At 37.4% G+C, this 8,992-nt stretch overlaps 1 pseudogene; it reads right to left on the reverse strand.

Moving 5' to 3' along the window:
* Nucleotides 1-3,032: 3,032 nt before the first annotated feature.
* LOC149135549 (uncharacterized) lies at nucleotides 3,033-4,855 on the reverse strand (annotated as a pseudogene).
* Nucleotides 4,856-8,992: the final 4,137 nt, after the last annotated feature.

Genomic DNA, 8,992 nt, shown 5'->3' on the forward strand with positions numbered 1-8,992 from the left:
CCGATTTTCAATCAGAAATTAGCACAAAAAATTTTTTTATCATTATTAATAAAATACAGGGTAGCAAAAAATTTTAGAAATTTTATTTACCACCAGTGGTCTAGCGAGGGTAAAAAACAGTCAATGGACTATGTATTATTCATTTAAAATACAGAGATGCCTGTAATAGGACATCTAACCCGCTAGAAATAGCAGCAAGACTACATACCACAAAGAGTAGGGATAATTTCGAAAGGGAATGAAAAATAAAAACATTTACCAATCTATATTCTGTACCATGGTTTCAAGTCAGTTTTAGTAAGATAAAAATTATCATTATTAATAAAATACAGGGTAGCAAAAAAATTTTAGAAATTTTATTTACCACCAGTGGTCTAGCGAGGGTAAAAAAACAGTCAATAGACTATGTATTATTCATTTAAAATACAGAGATGCCTGTAATAGGACATCTAACCCGCTAGAAATAGCAGCAAGACTACATACCACAAAGAGTAGGGATAATTTCGAAAGGGAGTGAAAAATAAAAACATTTACCAATCTATATTCTGTACCATGGTTTCAAGTCAGTTTTAGTAAGATAAAAATTATATATCTCACAAAGGTCGGACTATCATCGGCAGAATGACCAGACAACATTCGAGATACGAGTCAAATAGAGAGCATGGTTCGTATTCGAATATCTAATTTTCCAAATTTACCGCGTATTTGCGGTTTACCTATTCGGCAGTAAATACACAAATGCCGATTTTCAATCAGAAATTAGCCAAAAAAAAAAACTTTTATCATTATTAATAAAATACAGGGTAGCAAAAAAATTTTAGAAATTTTATTTACCACCAGTGGTCTAGCGAGGGTAAAAAACAGTCAATAGACTATGTATTATTCATTTAAAATACAGAGATGCCTGTAATAGGACATCTAACCCGCTAGAAATAGCAGCAAGACTACATACCACAAAGAGTAGGGATAATTTCGAAAGGGAATGAAAAATAAAAACATTTACCAATCTATATTCTGTACCATGGTTTCAAGTCAGTTTTAGTAAGATAAAAATTATATATCTCACAAAGGTCGGACTATCATCGGCAGAATGACCAGACAACATTCGAGATACGAGTCAAATAGAGAGCATGGTTCGTATTCGAATATCTAATTTTCCAAATTTACCGCGTATTTGCGGTTTACCTATTCGGCAGTAAATACACATTTTTCATTCCCTTTCGAAATTATCCCTACTCTTTGTGGTATGTAGTCTTGCTGCTATTTCTAGCGGGTTAGATGTCCTATTACAGGCATCTCTGTATTTTAAGTGAATAATACATAGTCTATTGACTGTTTTTTACCCTCGCTAGACCACTGGTGGTAAATAAAATTTCTAAAATTTTTTTGCTACCCTGTATTTTATTAATATATATATATATATATATATATATATATATATATATATATAAAGCATATGTAGATATGTTGGAGTTAGGAAATCAATATTTGAAGCTTTCAAAAGGATATATATTTTTTATATCATACTTTTTGCCTTAAGTTATAAAAATGTAGAATATGCTATAGATTACATGATTCTGGGGATCAAGGAAATTATGAAAGATTTGCGCTATAAGGGACATAACTCTTAAAAGTATGAAGAGTTATGTTTCTTGTTTAGCAAGGAATGCAATATTTAATTCTATATAGATCACACCCTTGGTTTAGCGTTAAATCTTAGTGCAAAATGTTTTCCATTCATTGTTTTCGCTTTGTCCTACGTATAAGTTACAATAAAACAAATGTAACTTATACACGAGTAAATACGATAGCTCCTCTAATGGTTTCTAATTTAGACACAAAGCAAACAATTGGACGGGTGCGAATTATTGGATATCAGCTTTCGAGTATTTCTGGAGTTATACTTTATTTTACCAACCTCTGTGGAATGAAAAACAAAGTTAACCTCGGCAGGAATAGGACTCAAAACATAAAGGACCAGAGCGACGCTCTAACCATTCTGAAGGTTCACACACACACACGTGCGCACGCACACACACACACACACACACACACACACACACACACACACTTTTATATATAAAATTTTATTTGTTTCAGTCATAACGCTGCGGGTATGTTGAAGCATCGCAATGAAGACATTTTAGTCGAAAAAATCGACTCCAGAAATTATAATGTTTTTTAAATTTTATCTTTCCCTTTACCGAACCGCTTAGTTGCGGGGTCGTAAACAAACCAGCACCGGTTGTCAAGCAGTGATGGGATACAAATACAGGTACATGGAGACACAAACACATCTGAATAGGAGTGACAGTCTCAGAGACGGAATAGGAGTGACAGTCTCAGAGACGGAATAGGAGTGACAGTCTCAGAGACGGAATAGGAGTGACAGTCTCAGAGACGGAATAGGAGTGACAGTCTCAGAGACGTTAAATACAGGCGACAAGGCTTTGCTCTGGTGTAAATAGCTGGTATTTTAATCTAAATTAAAGTGCAAAATTTTTCTCATAAATTGTATTTACGAGGGGTGTTCATTAAAGATTTCCCCTGACCCACTTCCCAAGGACTGGGATAAACGAAACTTGGCATAACCTCCTCTACATAGCCCCCACCATTGGTGACACACTTCTCCAATCGCATTATGCATCTGTGAAGACCTCGTCGGTAGAAGTGGGAAGGTTACGTCCGGAGCCAACACTTTACTTCGGAAGTAAGTTCATCATCATTCGAAAAGTGTTTCTCCTTCAAGAAAGACTTGATGATTGAAAAGATATTAAAGTCAGATGTTGCAAGGTCGGGAGAGTAAGGGGGATGAGGAAGTGTTTCAGCCGCAGGAGTGTGTTTCCATCTGGGTGATATGTGCATTGTGAACTGGGGTGTAGTCTTGGAGGAGGCGGGCTCCTTTGGGCAGCATATCACGCCTCTCTGCTTTGATAGCTTCCTGCAATTTCTGCAGCAGAGAAGCATAATATGCCCCGTTAATTGTGGTGCCCTTTGCCAGAAAAACCATCATCACTAACTCTGCGCTGGTCCTAAAAGGCTGTGAGCATCACCTTGCCTGCTGGGGGATGGACACGAGCCTTCTTTGGAGATGGTGAGTTATCATGGTTCCATTGCTTCGACTAGACTTTCGTCTCAAGATCATAGTGATGGACCCTTGTTTCATGCTGTGTGATAAATCTACCGAAAAAGTCCTCGTTTTCTTGGCACATTGCCAAAAAGAAACTGGGAGTAAATTTACTCATTCCTGCTTCTGAAAAGGTATGAGCATCCGGGGAATCCATCGTGTAAACAATTTTAGCATGTGCAAATGGTCGTGAATGATCTTTTCCATGGACCCCATACTTATCTTCACTTCTCGGGCTACTTGCCGAATAGTTATGCGGCGATCCACTTATGGATTGGCGATCCATTAATGGCGGAATGTGGTCGTCCAGGAATAAGAGCAGTTTCCACCGATGTCCGACCACATTTGAACTGGCGATGCCAGTGCTTGACTACATCGTATGATAGTGCATTTTCACCATAAACAGCTTTCATCTCACCGAGAGTTTCTTTTGGTGAACGACCTTTCAAATATAAGAACCAGATCATTGCTCTGCATTCAACTGCTTCCACACTTCAGCAGCCGTAAAAGACAAACGAATACTAGTGGAAAGCTGCAATATACAATGTAACATGTAGAGACATGTATGATTATACCTGTACAAGTTCCGATCCTTGAAATAACCGGAAGTGGGTCAGGGGAAATCTTTAATGGACACCCATCGTAATTTATTAGTTTCACACGAACACACACACACACACACACACACACACACACACACACACACACATATATATATATATATATATATATATACACTGAGAACCACGCTAATAGCTTTGGAGTGAAATTTAGGATTTCTCGGTTTTCTGTTAATCGATTTTGTTAAAACCTTTCCCAGCTGGTTTGCACACTATGGCAACACCATTGTTATGCTTGCATTATTCTGTGTAACGTCTTTTCTTTTTGACTTCAGATTGTTCTTAGGTCAACCACGCTAATAGATTTTGAATGAAGATAGCCTTTCTAGACATCTTTGTTTCAGAAGATGAAGGGTAACGATACATATTAATCATACATTGAATATATATTTAACAGAAAACCATAACAATATTATAATATGTATTGATATAATGATTTATTTAGCCAAATGAGTGCCATTTCGACGGATAACTTTAAAAACCCTATTAGTCATGGAATCTGTTAATTTCTTAATAGTAGCAGGTTGGACTGCCTCTGCTACAACTTTGATGGTCGCCCATAAGCCATCTTTCGACGTCAATTGGCATCCAGCGGCATAAACATCTTGTTTAATGATGGACCAAACATTTTCGATAGGGTTGAGATCCGGAGATACTAGCAGCCACACCACCAACCTTTCACCTTGTATACCGTAAGACCCTAGTAATGTTTGGGTGGTCCTAGCAGAATGGGAGAGGGCGTTGTCAGCGGCATGTCATCTAGCCAGGTGTCCAAGACCTCGTTCAGGAGATTGCAGTAGGCGGCTGCGGTCACTTTAACCCTTTTAAGCACCCTGATTGGGTCAACAAGTCTGTCTCCAATGATACCAGCCCATAACAAGACTCCTCCACCCTGTTGTTGACGTCGTAAACGTTGGTGACGCTCATCTCCAAAACAGACCCAACCATTTGCCCAACTGTGAGGTCTGTCAAGGGTCGCCCTGGTTTCATCAGTGAACAGAACACAATTCATGTTTAAGGTCATGTACTTTTGGGCCCAGTGAAGCCTCAAACTCCTGTGACAGGGCGTTAAAGGAAGCAGTTTAAGGGGTTCTCGCATGGAAGCCATGGTCCCGAGGATGTAATTTTTTGTGGTTTTCGGTACACGGGGAAGTCAGAAGACGGTGAAAAAGGCATTGCTTGTTTTTCAGGTTTCCCACGTAACTTGCAGCCAATATTCCTTAAATCCTTAGCTGTCACTGATCGTTTCTTCCTTGGCGTAGGGTCCTTCAGGAATGGTCTAACCGTATCCACATGACGACCTAACTTCTCCGCAATGACACGAAGAGAGGTGCCTTTAGCACTTTCCTTGATGATGACACTTTTTTTCAGAGTTAAAGTCTTTTCCGCGTCCCATTGTTCTTAGAGAGGAGAGACGCTATTAGCGTGGTTCACCCGAGAACTGGAGTGTCTGAAATAAAAAAGAAAGGACGATACACAGAATAATGAAAACATAACAATGGCGTTGCCATAATGTGCAAACCAGCAGGGAAAAGTTTTATCAAAATCGATTCACAGAAAACCGAGAAATCCTAAATTTCACTCCTAAACTATTAGCGTGGTTCTGGGAGTATATATTGAAGTTAAATATTAAACACTTTTGTTTTCAAAATATTTCCTTTCCAAATAAAGAATAACACATTTTACAGATTTCATCGAACTTAGAAATGTAACGATACATGCACACACGCACACACACATATTCATATGTATGCACATGCATAGGTGTATATAAGTATGGCATTCCTACACATGTGTCCCCCACTGACTTTGTTTCCTCATAACTTTCAGAAAAATAGGCATTTTTAAATGAAATTTTCTACAAATACGCTTTGCATGGTGAGGATTCTAATTATATCGAAATTTGTAGAGAACACACTTTTTTGTTGGTAGGTAGAGGAGTTTCGGAAAGTCCACACAAGTTGGCTTTGTTTCCTCATAACTTTCAGAAAAATGGGTAGTTTGTAACGAAATTTTCTACAAATACTTTTCAGTGCGCGTAAATTGTGATTATATAGAATCTGATGTGAAAGGAAAATAGTGAGCACACACACATACATACAGACACGTCATAATTTTTTCCTCATTTCAAGTTATATTTTGTAGATATATGTGATGTGTGTCAGTATGCATGTGCATGAGCAAACCTTTTTCTTTTTCATATTAAATTCCCATATAATTGTAATCTACACACTCTGAAAGGTATTTACAGAAAATTTCATTAAAAATTACTCATTTTTCTGAAAGTTATGATCAAAGAAAGCCGTCTCGTGTGAGTTTTCCTCACTCCAGCCTTGCAAAAGATTTTCACTACATATTGTGATATAAACAGAATCTACACTATCTGAAACGTACTTGTAGAAACTTTCATTAAAAATTATCCGTTTGTCTGGAAATTATGCGGCAACAAACTCACGAGGGTACATGTATAGGAATGCTTATGTATATATATATATATATATATATATATATATATATATATATTATCTTCGTTTTTATGTTTTCGTTTCTCATTGTGTTTAACGTTTTTTGTGATGTCCTGTACCCATATATGCTTGTATGTATACATATAGATGTCGGTATGTACATATATGTATGGATATATGCATATAATTATATATTATTTATGTTATTATATGATCGAACACCACGCATTTCCTCCAAGTAAGTTTTATCTTATATTTTCTACTTCGCATTCTACTACTATTGTTGTCACTTCCCTGTCTTTATCTCTCTCCCTCTCTTGTTCTTCAGCCTTTCTGTTTTTCTCTCCCAACCCTCCCCGATTCTTCACTTCCTTTGACCGTTCCTTCTCTCGATCCTCCTCCTTGACCCTCTCGTCGCTGACACGTGACGAAAGGGATTCTTTCTTTCTATTTCCTGTCTTCCTATAGAGAAAACGCAAATTTAGAAATAATACATTTCTAAATCTCTCAGAGAGATTTATGCAGTAGTGATACGATGAAGTAGTTGTATGCTGTCAACTTAATGTGACAGTCCCCTGAAGGGAATAATACTATTGTCGGTTAGACCTAGGAAGCTGCACCGCTTCCTGTCGGCCTTGACACATTTACTGTGTCCTTATGTTTACAAGAAATGTATTATTTCTAAATTTGAAATCAGTGAATGTATTTCACTAGAATTATATGTTTACAAGAGCTTGATAGGCATCTTCGACTAGCAGGTCATGCTACTCCACACTGATGACGAGCAAAGACTCAGAAACATGTCTCTGGATGCAGGCTTAGCTGGGTGGAGGTGTTTGTCTCCCCTTGTAAACATAAGGACACAGGAAATGTGTCATGGCCGACAGGAAGTGGTGCAGCTTCCTAGGTCTAACCAACAGTAGTATTATTCCCTTCATGGGACTGTCACATTAAGTTGACAGCATACAATCACTTCATTAAAGACTTTATTCATACATCTCTATACATACATACTTTTTGAATACCCATTAGTCCGATAATTCTGCATGTTTACAGTTACACTTTTTCCATGACAGGAGATAATTTTTCTATTCCACAACGTATTTGTGGTGGCTTCATGCACTCATAGCGTGGATTCGATCCTCGATTGCTAAATTTCACTTAACACTTCAACAACGCTTTTCTCACAGTAAAACAATAGTTTTTCTGTGAATGACAGCAGTTATACATTTCCCACATGCCTTCTCGAAACAGAATGGCGTCTTTGCCTCTCGCCAACCTCCGAAAACCTCTCTCGCCAAACTCCAACAATCTCTCCCTCCTCCAGCAGACAGTTTTTTATACTTTTTCGTGACGGAAAATACACCTTTTGTGGCATTTATAACGAAATTGCTTTCTTTTATCAGAGTAATAAGGCGTTTCAATTCCCCGATTCTTCCCCGAGAATTACCGGGTACATTAGCTAGTGTGTGTGTGTGTATATATATATATATATATATATATATATATATATATATATATATATATATATATGTAAATATATGTACATATACATGTATATATAGTATATATACACATGTATATGTATATAAGCATGTATATGCATATATATGTATATATATATGTATATATATATATATATATATATATGTATATATATATATATATATATATATATATATATATATATATATAACGTGAGAGAGTTAGGGGTTGGGGGTTCAACCCACAAAGGGATAGTATCTATCCAGTATACTGCTATGAATTAAATTAATGAATTCAACGGGATACACCGTCTGCAAGTAGTTGGGTTCAGCATATTATCCTCCATTTTCTAATTGTTATATATATATATATATATATGTGTGTGTGTGTGTGTGTGTGTGTGTGTGTGTGTGTGTGTGTGTGTGTGTGTGTGTGTGTGTGTGTGTGTGTGTGTGTGTGTGTGTGTGTGTGTGTGTATGTATGTTTGTATATATACACACATGAGATATGCATTGTTGAAGTTTTGTAGTACACTTATTCCAAGAACACATACTTAAATTTTATATATATACTAGCAGAGCAACCCGGCGTTGCCCGGGAATGAAAAATGTTGCTTATATACTGGAAGTAAAAAAGCAAAATATGCTGTATAGAAATTTGAGGACATTCTGTAGATGGACTCTCAGATGAATGATGGCTGGGAGCCTCTCATGAATTGGAAAATTGAAGATGCGCCAAAAAGCCTCATTGGTACTTGGAAACTTTTACGAAAATTAAAATGGGGATTAAATGAAAACAATGATTTACGTGAATATCCTCACAAGAGTAATTGAAATAAATGGCGATTGTGGAACCCCACACGCACGCACGCACGCACGCACACACACACACACACACACACACACACACACACACACAGAGTATCACACATCAGATGAAATGGACGTGTGTGTATGTGTGACAGAGAGAGAGAGAGAGAGAGAGAGAGGGAGAGAGAGAGTGAGAGAGAGGTTTGTTGTCATGTATACGTACATGCATAAATATGCATACATCTTTGTGTGTGAGTGTGTGTGTGTGCGTGTGTATGAGAGAGAGAGAGAGAGAGAGTAAATACTACTTACACATCGCTCTCTCACTCTGTCTCACACACACACACACACGCACACATACATCCACAAATCATGGATGCATATGACAACACACCCCTTGACTCACTCACTTTGTCTCTTACAAACACACACATACATAAATGTATACAAACATATTTACAAAGATACACGTGTGCATGCGTGTGT

This window comes from Octopus bimaculoides, chromosome 5, assembly GCF_046866305.1.
Source record: "Octopus bimaculoides isolate indiv1 chromosome 5, ASM4686630v1, whole genome shotgun sequence".
NCBI classification, from domain to species: domain Eukaryota; kingdom Metazoa; phylum Mollusca; class Cephalopoda; order Octopoda; family Octopodidae; genus Octopus; species Octopus bimaculoides.